We start from the raw sequence: 13,727 nt of genomic DNA on the forward strand, positions 1-13,727 counted from the left end.
GCCTCAACCCCTTCCTGCATCCCCAGGGAGCAGTGAGTGAGATGGAACATGTGCCTTGCCAGAGCTAGAACAAACTCCTCCGGGTCTTCTGGTCCATCCTTCCTAGTTTGCAGGTGGGGGAAACTGAGGTTCAGAGAAGGGAAGGACCCTTATCTAAGACCAAATAGATGATGAGTGGAAAAACCAGGCTCAGAACTCCTGCCCCCCCAACCCAGCGCTCCCCACCCCTCTCCTGTTTTTCTTCCTTCTGCAGCAGCTGATGGAAGACGCCGAGTACCTGTGTATTTCTCATCTGTCTGCTTGTTGTCCGAGTTTGTGCTGTGAAATCCCTGGGGAGGCTCATCTTTCTCTTATTCCATCTGCCCCCGCCCTGAAACCAGGCTGTGCACACCCTCTCCATCCATAATGATGTGTGCATTGCTTCCGCCCTCTCTTGGGATTTCTGCGGCTTTTCACACCTTCCTGGAGCTTCCGCTGGGCCTCCCACCAGGTGTCACCACCCTCAGCCCCAGGGGCGAGGCTGATCCTGCTTCCTGGCCCAGGCTCTGCCCTGGCCATTTCCATGGAGCCCCTCTGGCTCTGGTTCCCACCCCCACACCCCTTTGTTCTGCCACCTTCAACTGCCCAATGCCGGGGGTCCTTCCTGAGGGTCTAATTGATGGGGTGCACCCAGCAAACAGTGAAGATAGACCCTCATGCATGGTTATACTACAATGTGGCTATGAAAACGTGCAGCAGTCAGGGACTACTTTTCACACTTCCTTTTTTTTTTTTTTTTTACAAAAATGATATAGTTTCACTTGGAAAAATAAGAAAGTATAGATAAATAAGCAAATAACAATGAGTATTTGTTAGGTACTTACTATATTCTAAGCACCATGTACATATTAGCTCATTAAATCCCCAAATGAGACATTCTATAGGACAAATAACACAGTTTTTTCAACAAATAAATGGCAAGGTAAAAACATGAGAGAGGGGACAGTATTTAGCTTAAAGGAGACTAAAAAGTGTCACCGACTATAGAGAGACAGGTAGATGGATAGACATGTGACGAAGAAAGTACAGTAACGTGTTAGTGGTTGAATCAAGGGGCTACGCAGGAGCTCACTGTAAAATTCTTCCACCTTTGCTGGGTGAAAATTGTCCTAATAAAGTGCTGGGAGAAAGGGCATATCAGCCAAATGTTACGTGGATCCTGTGGACCCTAATTCAAGCAAATCAAATTAAAAATACATTTATGGGACAATCGAGGATGGTTAAACACTTATTAGATGATATTAAGAAATTGTTTGTTTTTCAATTTTAGACATGACAATGGTATTGTGGTGATTTTTTTTTTTTTTTTTAAGTCTCTATTTGGGATTTGCTTCAAAATAACCAGCAGGAGGAGGGATGGGGAGGTAGAAATAAACCAGATTGGCAATTTATGGTCATCATTGAAGCTGGGTAACGGGGGCTCATTAGACTATTTCTTCTTTTGTGAAAGTTTGAAACTTCCCATAATAAAGAGTTAAAAAAAAAACACTCTGTTGATAGGTACTATTATATACAGTTGAGGAAACTGTTTATAGATGTCAGGTTATTTGCCTAAGATTACCCCTTAATAGGAATTAAAACAAAAAATTCCTACCAGGGGGCGGCCTATTGACTCAGTTGGTTCAAGTGCAGTGCTCATAACACCAAGGTCACCGGTTCGATTCCCACGCGGGCCAGTGAACTGCGCCCTCCACCAACTAGAATGAAAACAATCACTTGACTTGGAGCTGATGGGTCGTGGGAAAACACGCTGTTCCCCAATAAAAAAATTTAAGAAAAAAATTTGTTTAATATTGAAAAATAAAATAATCCTATCACATCCCATTAGCCACTCTTAACACTTTGCTGAACATCCTTCTAGATCTTCTCTGCATATAAAAGGATCTTGAAATTTTAAAACAGGATTTCGAATGACTTAAAAATAGATATACTTCCTGACTCCATCCCTGCACAACACAAATTATGTTAGTGTGTCCTCACGCATCTATTTCTGATGTAGAACGGAAAAGGAACTATCCCATACGAAGCACCTTGCAAGCTAAGCACCTCACCTGGTAACTTAGAGGATGCTCATTAATCCTCCAGCATTGTCATTAGGTCGTATTATTGTCCCCATTCATACAAAGAAAGAAATACACTCAGAAAGGAGAAGTGGCTTGTCCACTGTCACAGAGCTAATAACTGAAAGGAAATCCCTGCGCATGTTTGATGATGTGACTTAAGGTCTGCCTACCCCCCTCGCCTGCAACCTCCAGGAGGGCAGCACTGCGTCTGCTTCCCTCACCACCTTACAGCACCTGAACAATAGAATAACAATGCCCTAAATGGCTAAAGGAATGCACAAAGACGCATGGCTGGGATCTGAAGGTCCTTCCCCACCCCGCCTGCACCAATCAGCTCCTATATTAGACACTTTTTTTGAAAACAATTGTGGTAAAATACACATAACATAAAATTGACCATTTTAAGTTTTGTGACACTAAGTGCATTTCAGGTTCTGTGACACTAAGTACACTCACATTGTTGTGCAACCATCACCACCATCTGTCTCTTGAAATTTTTCATCTTCTCAAACCGAAACTCTGTCCCCATGAAGCACTAACTCCCGTTTCCCTCTCCCCCAACCCCAGCACCGCCATTCTACTTTCTGTCTCTATGAACTTGACTATTCTGGGTACCTCCTATGAGTGGAATCACATAGTATTTGTCCTTTTGTGACTGGCTCATTTCACTTAGCACAGTGTTCTTCAGGTTCATCCATGTTGTAACATGTATCAGACTTTTCTTCCTTTGTAAGGCTGAATAACATTTAATTGTATGTATAGACCATGTTTTGTTTGTACACTTATCTGTTGAAGGACATTTGGGTTGTTTCCACCTTTTGACTATCGCAAAGAATGCTGCTAAGAGCATGGGGTGGACACACCTCTCTGTGAATCCCCGTTTCTTTTTTTAAATCCTACTCAGAAGTAGGATTGCTGGATCACATGGCAATTTTCTTTTCCTAGGCACCCTTCTGAATCAATTTTTATGCTGTGTTTTTTCACCTAATCCTAAACCTTTCCGTTTTGCCATGTGCTGCAATTTTGGTAGCTTCTCAGGGGTCCCAGAGAGGCAGAGCAGTGCCTGCCAACTTTGTGCAGGCTGCCTCTTCCTGAAACCTTCTTCCTGTCTCTGCCTGGTCCACTCGAATCAACTCAGCCCTCATGACTCAGTTCCAGGGACTCAGGTCAGCTTAGGGCCCCCAGGAAACACTTGAGATTTCCGTTCGTGCCCACTTCCTCATTAGCAGTGTGTGATCCTTGGGTCATCATGTGTGGCATGGCCCCCGGTCACTCTCGCATTTGCTGCTCCTGTGTGGACTCCTCCGTCTCTCAGTGAGGTTGCATGAGTGACTGTTATTGAAGCAATTAAATAATTACCTCCTTTCCTGGGGGTTGTTTCCAACTTTCCAATATTAGTAACACAGCAACAACAAAGGGAGAATTTTCTTCTTACTGTTGGATCAGCTCCTTAGAATATATCTCTAGGAGTGGGACATCTCATCACCGGATTTGGGAGTAGGGAGAGAAAATGAAAGAAAAGGGAGGATTGGGTGCCCTTCACGAGCAAGGGAGACAGAAGGAAGTGTATGATTGTGAGGGAAACGATTGGTAGGAAGTACTCCTTTCCCACCCCCTGTGATGGAAACTCTCCTTCCCATTGCACAGATAGTCCCTGTAGTGGGTTGAATGGTGGTCCCCAAAAGGTATGTCTCCCCATAACCTGTGAATGTGACCTTATTTGGAAAAAGAGTTCCAGCAAGTGTAATTCAGAGTCTCAAGAGGAGCTCATCTCCTCCTGGATTAAGGCAGGCCCTAAATCCAATGACAAGTCCTGAGGAGAGGAGAGGAGAGGAGAGAGGAGAGGGAAGGGAGGGAGGGAGGGAGGGAGGGAGGGGAGAGGAGAGGAGGAGAGGAGAGGAGAGGAGAGGAGAGGAGAGGAGAGGAGAGGAGAGGAGAGGAAAGGCGAAGGGAGGGAAGAGAAGAGAATGGGTAACAGACATAGAGATGCAGAGGAGAGGTGATGTAAAGATGGAGGCAGAGATGGGGAGTGATGCATCTACAAGCCAAGGAACACCAAGGAGTGCTGGCAGCCATCAGAAGCTGAGAGAGAGGCATGGGATAGATTCTCCCTTGGAGCCTCCAGAAGGAACCAACCCTGCTGATATACCAACTTCAGACTTCTGGCTCCTGAACTGGGAGAGAATATATTTCTGCCATCATAAGGGACCAAATGTGTGGTAATTTGTTAAAGCAGCCATAGGAAACTAATACAGTCCCCATGTCTGCAGCTCCTTCCAGAAGGATGCAGCTGCAGCTACAGGCTCCAGCTGGGCTCATCACCACAGCAGACACAAATGTCACTGTGCTGAGTGCTCAGCCCTTTCAGTGGGACATCCCTGGGTGTGCAGTGGGTGTAATGTGGGGGAACAGGATGTAGGGGCCTCAGCCCACCAGGAAAACCAGAGCATGAAATACGGTGGGTGCAGCCATTGGCAATCCATCTGGGAAAACAAGATTAGAACCTTTTCATACATCACACACACAAATACATTCCAGGTGGACCGAGGCCAAGATGTGAGAAACAAAACTTGAAATTATTTAGTAGAAGCCTTAAGACAGTATTTCCACGTCCTTGGTGTGGGCGAAGATTTCTTAAACAAGGTAAACCTTAGCGCTTGAAGCATTTGATGGCACTCAAATGAAAAACCTCTGTACATCAAAGGATACCACACACAAGTGTAAAGACAAGCTATAGACCAGCAGAAAAGCCTTGCAATGCAAGTCAGTATCCAGGATTTACAAAGCATTCCTACAAATCAATATAAACAATACTCTTAACTCCCGCTGAAAAATGGGCAAGGGTACAAGTAGCAACTTCTCCAAGACAGAAGCAATAACATATAAAAAGAGGCAATCTCACTATAACACAGCGGGGGGTGAGGGGTGTGAATGTGCAAATTAAATGACAGTGACACGCCATTGCACCGCTATCAGACTGGCAAAAAAGAAAAGGCCTGACAATGTCAAGAAGCCATGAGGACGTGGAAAAGCAGGAAGACCTATGTCCTGCTGACAGGGTGACTGGTATCACCAGGTTGGAAAGCAATTGTCTCACCTGGTGTTCTGGGGTGAAGTGTGTCCTGTCCCCATTCATATGTAAAGCACGAACCCCCAGCACCTCAGAATGTGACTATAGGTGGAGAGAGGGCCTTTAAAGAGATAGTTAAGTTACAATGAGGTCACCTTAGAGGGCCCTAATCCAACATGATAGGGCTGTTATAAAAGGAGGTTAGGACACAGAGACACAGAGGGAAGACCACTTGAGGACACAGGGAGAAGACGGACGGCCAGCTATAAGCCAAGGAGAGAGGCCTCAGGAGGAACCAGCCGTGCAGACACTTTGAGCTCAGACTTCCAGCCTCCAGAACTGTGAGAAAATCCATTTCTGTTCTTTAAGTCACCCAGCCTGTGGTCTTTTGTTATGGCAGCTCTGGGAAACTAATACATGTGATGAAGTTAAAGAGGCTGAAGCTTTTAGGTATAAATCTTAGTCTTTTGTTATTCAAAGTGTGGTCCCCAAACCAACAGCATCAGCTTCACGTGGGAATTTGTTAGACCCACAGAAGACTCTTGACCCGCCCCAGACCTCCTAGATCAGAATCTGCATTTTAACTTTGACTTGCTCCTCTCAAGCTTTCTTGTGCACACAGACCCCTCTGGAATCTTGTTCTAATACAGATTCTGGTTTAGAAGGTCCAGGGTGCGGCCCACAGCTCTGCATCTCTAAGCTCCCAGGGCTGCTGCTGTTGCTGGTGGTCTGAGAAGGGCACTTTGAGGAGTAAGGGCCCAGCCGGTGGTTCCCCACCCGCCTGCTCACCCCCATCCTTGGTGGCGAGAGGAACAGTACCTGTGTCCTCCCCAGCCAATCAAATCTGGTTCTCTGGGTCACGGCCCGGGCACCGGTATTCTTTTCAGCTCCCTGATGATCCAACAGCACTGCCAAGATGGAGAAGCACTGTCCTGGAGCAGGTGACACAGCCAGGCAGCCACAGAAGGACCGACACCCGGACATGAAGGAGACGAGGGTGTGGTCTCCTCAGTTTTACCAAGTTCCCCAGGTGCCTCCCTCTACCTCCCCAAGTTTGAGAACCATCCACCCTAGATTGCTGCATCCCACCCAGAGTATCTGATCCAGCAGGCCTGAGGGGGGGCCCAGAAGTTTGCATTTCTAACAAGTTCCTAAATAAGCTGAGACTGCTGGCCCCAGAACCCCACTTTGAGAACTGCTGCCCTAGGGAGCTGCTTGTACCTGTTCATAAAGAGACAGGTTAGAATATTCACTGAAGCATTTCTGAATACTGAAAAATCACAAATCATCTGTGGTCATTGTTATGGGTTGGTGTCCCCCCAAAATATATTGAAGTCCTACCCCCCAGGGACCTGTGAATGGGACCTTATCTGGGAATAGGGTTTTTACAGATGATCAGGTTAAGATGAGGTCATTAGGGTGAGCCCTAATCCAATATGACTGGTGTTCTTAATAAAGGGGGGAAATTCGGACACAGAGACAGCAACTTATAGAAAGAAGATGATGAGAAGACTCATGGAGAAGGCCATTTCTCAAGCCCAGGGACGTCTCAAGCTACCAGAAGCTGGGAGAGGCCTGGAACGGATCCTCCTGTCACAGCCCTTGGAAAAAAACCAACCCTGCCGACACCTTGATTTCGGACTTCCGGACTCCAGAACTGTAAGACAGTCCATTTTTGTTGTGTAAGCCCCTTAGTCTGTGATATTTTATTGTGGTAGTTCTAGCCTATGAATACAGACATCAGCCAAATACCAGCTCATTAATTGTGGCACATCCATCCAAGGGAATGTGAGAGTGAAAGCTCTCCACGAAAGCTGCAGAGAGACACACGCAGTGTAATGCCGTGCATATGAAGACTGAAAACATGAAAATGTTGCATCTAGTTTTTGCGAACATAAATGAATAGTAATGGTCTACAAACATGCCTGCAAAGAGACACAACAAGTTTTATCCCAAGAGTGGTAAATATATCCGTGGGTAGATAAGACTTGGATATAAGAGAGTCCCCGGAAGTCAGGCCTTCAGATGAATCTAGAATGTTATGCTTCTTGAAAAGGATTGAGAAAAATAAGGTAAAATGCATGCATTCAGCAAATATTAAGTATCCACTAGGTCAGGGCAGGGGACGGACCCCACATGGAAATGCACCCCCAAATGTTTCTTAATTCACCATGGCTCTCTGTGTATACCTCACCTCCTCCCCCACCCGACACTACAAGCATTCCTCCAAATACAAAGTGAGTTTCAGAAAGCAGCATTTTACTCACTATTTGCAAGCGTGCACACACACACAAACACACACACACACTTCAAAAGGACAACACAACATAGCAATTTTCTCTCCCTATTTTTTTTTCATAAACAGAAAATACATCTTCTACATCATGGTAATAGAAAAGAACAAAATTATGCCAAGAAAGAAGCTGCCAGCAAGACAACACGAACCCAGTTTCCAGTGAAAAAGGCATGCAAATCCCTTTTGAGATCCCCTTACAGAGACTGTAAACCCAAAAGGGCCCAGGAGGAAATTCAAAGAGTAAACAAATGTATGTAAAATGTTCCACCTCAAGAGTGAGCAGAATCCCTACTCCCCACCATCACCCCCTCCACACATCAGGTGGGAGGCTTCTGGGAGCTGAGGGCAGGTCTGGGGGTTCCCACCTGAGCTGGCCAACTGAGGGAAAGAGAAAGCCAACAGAGAGGGAAGCCCTGCAAATGACAGGGAATAAATGACACTCAGAGAGGCATCTGGAGTGTGGGACACAGGACCAGATGGAAGAAGGTTTGGGGACCCCACGGCCATGTCAGGGAGGCCAGAGGCTCCCCAGTGATGGTCTCAAACATGGATGATTTGTGAGTGCCTCGGCAGGTGACTAGCTATCTAAGAAATGATGATGAAAGCACTATTTTGTCCTATTTCCAATTTTTCAAATAGTGCCCAGTGCTGGGAAGATGCAGTGAACAAGAAAATGTGCAAGCAGAATCAGATCCATCCATGAATTCACTGAGTGCCTATTTAGGGAGCACCCACTGTGTGCAGCCCACCTACTGTCCGGGCACTGGGGAGCTGTCTGGTATGTCTGTGTGGGAGAATTGGGGCCCTTGGTGTTTGACAACCACCTGGATCAGCCTCTCGCAGCAGTAAATCAGGAAAGGCTGACAGTGCACGAAGCTGGCCTTTCGTGGAATCAGCTTCTTCTCTACTCACAGCAAGTCTCTGTGGGACATTAACTTCATCCAACTTTTACTAGGCTGACCAACAGGTCCCCATTTGCCCAGGGCATTCCTGATGTTAGCACTGCAAGCTCCGTATCCTGGGAACCGGCCGCTGAGCCAGGGTTCAAATCCGGCTGTGAGAATCCACAGCAGCATAGGTGGGGCAGATAGGGAAGTCAAAGTGCCCAGATCAAACGCTTTGAGGAAGCCCCACAACATGTTCTTTTGGATACAAGCAGCTAATCCTCAATGGTGGGTCAGGCAGGAGTTAGGCAGGACCAGCTGTCCCTGTGTCAGTATCAAGGGGACTGTCGCTTTGTCCAAGCAATCGGGCAATCTGTAGTTAAGCCGTGGAACTGTTCATAGCCTTTGACTGAATAATACTATGCTTGGAAACCTATCCTAAGGAAATTGTCCTATTTTTTTATTATTATTAAAAAGCTGTTGGAAGGAAAACGTTCTCTGCAGCATTATCTGGAAGAGAAAATAACCCTACAGAGCCCACATAGGGTGATGGATTCATACATCATGACCCATTTGCCCAGGGACATTGTCACACAGCCATGAAAACATAACTGATGAATGTGTAGAAACATGGAAAACTCTCATAATGTAAGTAGTATCTTATGGAACAGAATAAAAATGACATGTGCCTTCTGCCTGCAGTTCTGCAAAATGCTTTTGATTGAGGACCAGACTGGAAAGGAGTGGTAGGTGTGTTGGGAACAAGGGAAGAGTTTTAAAAATTAAAGATGGCTTTTAATCCACTTACATTGCCTCTTAAAAAGCAAGGAAGGAAAGCTAGGAATTTTCTACACAGATAGGCTCATGTATGTGGATAAAGACATCACTTGCTAAGATAGTCTTTGTGGCACTGGCAGAAATAAAAAATGATTTGAAGCAACCTAAATATCCATCAAGAGGGGAATGGTTAAATAAACAACTGGTACATCCATACAATGGAGTACCATGTAGCTGTTAAAATGAATGAAGCAGCTGTACAGTTATGGGACCATCATTTAAGATGCATTAAGTAAGAAAGGCCAAGTGTAGAAGTGTGTAGAGAATGCTACTATGTGTGTAAAAATGGTACACACACTCCTATATTCCCACATATGCAGAGACTGTCTCAGGAAGAACACCTCAGAACTCTTTGGAGGGCTCTGGGTGCCTGGGAGACAAGGAGGGGAGGGCATTTACCTTCACTCCATACAGTTGACAATACCTAGAGTGGGTTAAGTGGCAGTCCTCCAAAACAAGATATGTCCGTGTCCTAATCCCCAGAACCTGTGAATGTGAACTTATTCGGAAAAAGAGTCTCTGCAGACGTAATGAAGTTAAGGATCTCCAGATGAGACTACCCTGGATTACCTAGGTGGGCCCATAGCCAGTGACAAATGTCCTTATATGGGACACACAGAGGAGAGACATGGAGACAAGATGGCCATATGAAGACAGAGGCAGAGATGGGAGCGATGTGGCCACAAGTCCAGGACCACCTGGAGCCAGCAGGAGCTGGATGAGGGAAAAAATGGAATCTCCCCTAGAGCCTTCAGAGGGAGCAGGGCCCTGCTGACACTTTGATTTCAGACTTCTCGCCTCCAGAACTGTGAGATGATCAAATTCTGTTCTTTTAAGCTCCCCAGCTTGTCGTAATTTATTACAATAACTCTAGAAAATGAATGCAGTACCTTTCGGATTTTGGGGGGGAGGGGGTAATGTATGATTGCATTATCTATTGAAAATAAATTTAACATATACAAGAATATTCATAGCAGCTTTACTCATAATTGCCCCAAACTGCAAACAACCTAAACATATAACAAGAGCAGAGTGGAAACAAATCCACGGTGGCATAATAATACAATGGGATACTTCTACTCAGTGATACAAACGAACTCACCACGGCTCTGTTAACATGGGTGAGTCTCACAGCCAGTATGATTGTTGAATGAACGGAGCCAGACACGGAAGAGATACCCAGTGTGATTCCATTTAGCTGAAGTTCAAGAACAGACCTAGTGGTGCAGGTCAGAAAAGGAGTTTCCTTGGAAGGTACGGACTGGGAGGGGATGCAGGCAGGGGGTTTGGGGTCAGGCGCTACCTCTTGAGCTCAGTGGTGATTTCTCAGAGTAAACATGCACAAAAAGTCATGGAGCTGTACACTTACGCTTTGTTCTTTTTATGGTAGACAGGTTATACCTTAATTTTCAAAAATTAAAAAGAAAAAATAATGGGGCAGGAGATCCCCTACAAAGAGCTAGACACTCCATTTTAAAGTGCTTTGGCATGAAGCAAATCCTAAAATATAAAGGCACAAGAGACCCCGAAGATCATCTGCTCCCAAACTCTCAGTTCACAGGTGAGGAAACTGAGGCTCAGAGAGGCTACATCATCAGCCACATGTCACTGCAGCTATGGAGTGACCCAGCTTTTTGTTTTGTGAAGCTGCTGCTCTGCATCCATTATGACCCATGCAGGGCGACTTGCACAGAAGCCAGTGGAGTGAACCCTGCTCTGTACGAGGGGACGCAGGGCCGGCTTGGTGCTGGCACTGGACACTGAGCCCGGTGGACATCAGCAGCCCTCCCGGCAATCTCAGGGATGATGAAAAGGTGCTCCTGCCAACTCCTCTGCTCCCTGGAGTGTGTCTGTAGTTACTGGGTTCACACAGAGCCCAGACAGGTATGGGGATCAGGCATATGGTCACCGACGGGCTACAGGCCCAGCCCTGTGCTGGCTCTCCAGGAAGGGGCTTGGGAGTGAGAAAAGGAGTCAGGTGTGGGCACCACCCTTGTGACTCTGCTGTCAGAGGTGGCCTGGAACACAGGCTCCAGCATTGCAGCCTGCAGCAGGGGCAGGGAGTGAGGCACTGTGGGCTGGGACGAGGGGTAGCAGAGCAGCATCAGAGATGGGCCTTGAAGGATGGGTCAGCTGGAGATGGCGGGGGAAGGAGGGGTATGCTGGGAGAAAGGAGCATGACTGCTCAGGAGCAGGGAGCAGGTGTACAGGACGGACTGGAGTCCAGGGCTGTACACCCCCAAAGGGCAAGGTTATTCACGAGGCTGGTGGGGGCCCGAGGTGGTTGAGTCTGCTGGAAGCACTGGGGGTATTGAACAGGGCAGTGAGGGAGAATGGAAGCTGTCTCTCTGTGAGATTTGAAATTCCACATTCATACTATCCTAGATCCCTGTATGACCTTGGGCATGTCGCCTGACCTCTCTGAGCCTCAGTTTCCTCATCTGAAACATGGGAATAAGAATACTTCTTGGGTGGATATGAGGACTGATTAAGCACAGCACAGAAGCAGGAACCATTATTAGAATTCTTGTCCTCGACTAACATTTATGGAGTGCCTACTGTATGCCAGGCACTGAGATTGACCTGGAGTTCAATGGTGAAGGGTGAAGGCTCCCTGCTTCCTCAGGGGAGATGGACAAGTGAACAAAGCTCTCAAAGTGTGGTGGGTCGGGGCAGGGGGCGGCTTCCTGGAGGAATAACAAATGCGTGAAGACCCTCAGAAAGAACAGATGCTCCCTCGATGAGAAGGAGAAGGATGAACAGCATTGAGCCAAGATCTGAGTAGGGGGATAGCCTGACCCACTAGCCCATTGTTGTCCTGTGGGCAGGAGTGTCTCTACAATGGTTGGAATTTGTCTCACAACGTGTGTGGGAGCCACTGGCATCTGGTGGTGGCAGTGGGCAGGAAGTCTAGACATCTTGCAATGTGCTGGCCAGTCCCCAATAACAAAAAATGAACCTACAGCCCACCTGACAGTCCGGCATCTCACTGGGTGTTCACGTAGGCGAAAACCCTGTTTGAAATGATCTGCGACTAGCATCTAACTTCATTTTACATATAAATGCAAATTTTCATTTCCTGGCCATTTTTAATAGTCACTGAAATTTCCAGGAGTGCAACCACCGTGTCAACTGAGGGAAGGTTGTTCTTTGTTTCGTTTGGACGTTAACCAAGAGTTGGTCACCATTTCAGAAAATGACGTCACCAATGGCCTCACCCACAGGGCACACCTGTGACCACCTGCCCTTGTGGCCATTACCTTTGTGGGGCTCCTGGAATCACAACAAGCATCTGATTCCTCCTTTACTTCCCTGCGAGGGTCTAGCACTCCCCCTTACGATTTTATGGAAAGTCCCCTCCTTTGAATCCTCCTCCTTTATATTATAATTAGGGCATTATATTCATGTTTTGGGAATCACATTGTGTATGCATTAATTCAACTTCAGGATAGAAAGTCACATTACAAAATATTAGCTTTATAAAAGAAGCGCTGGGTCTGAATGTTTGCAAGCCCCTGAGTCAGGAAAAAGGGAAGAGATTTTGAGTGATGGGGAGCCAGGAATGGAGGGACCAGCCAGCCCCGGGCACTCGCCAAGAAGCAGGAGTACTTCAGGGATGAATCAGTGAGGTGGGAATGAATCAGGAGAGGGGAATCAGAAAGTTGCACCCCACCCCACTCCCCCAAAATGCAGTGCCCTCAGGTGGAAGCTGAAAGACCACCTTTGCCTGTTGCTGACCCACCTGTGTTCTCATACGTGTGAGGACAGCAGCTCTGAGAGCCGCTGCGTGCAGATGGCTACCCTGATTTGGTCAGAAAGGTGGAGGCTTTTTATAGCGAACAAGGCTTGGAAGCTGAATCCACCTAAGACACAGTCTCTAAGGAGTGTGACTGACCAATGTCACCCATCGACGAGGGCAGGGAATTGTCCAATGAAAGACACTTCCAGATTGATTGGCAAGTCACTTGCCTAGAATGTATGTTCTAAAGACCTAGTGTTCACCAAAACAGAGAGGGATGGCCTTTATCGTAATAAAAACTGTAGTTTCCTGTTGGATAAATGTGCAAGTATTTAAAAACTCTCAAGAGGAGTGTCAAATTTCCAACCTGCCTGGGCCCCCTGTGGTTGGGCCCTGACTGTTGCTTAGAGGGATGAGGCCAGAGAGTCAGGCATTGGCCAGATGACAGAAGGCCTCATAAATGACACCAAGAAGCTGGAAAATAATCTCAGATTTAACGGGAGGTCTTTGGTGGATGTTGAACCTGGAGCACTGGGTTCAGATTTGCATTTTAGAAAAGTGAATCTGGCTACAGGGTGGATGATAAATAGGAGAGGGCCAAGGCTAGAGGCGGGAGGCCAGGTAGGAGCCTGCGGGTATCTTGCAGGGTGAGGGGATGGTTGTCCCCATTGCCTAGGGGAGAGGAGCTGACAGCAGGGGCCATGTAGAAGGGACATGAAGGTGACCCGACTTGTCTGGGAGGTTGGGGGGGACAGAGGTGGCCTAGATTGTCCAGAAGGGCAATGACAGTGGCCTGGAT

This window comes from Rhinolophus sinicus, linkage group LG11 (genome assembly GCF_036562045.2).
Source record: "Rhinolophus sinicus isolate RSC01 linkage group LG11, ASM3656204v1, whole genome shotgun sequence".
Lineage (NCBI taxonomy): Eukaryota > Metazoa > Chordata > Mammalia > Chiroptera > Rhinolophidae > Rhinolophus > Rhinolophus sinicus.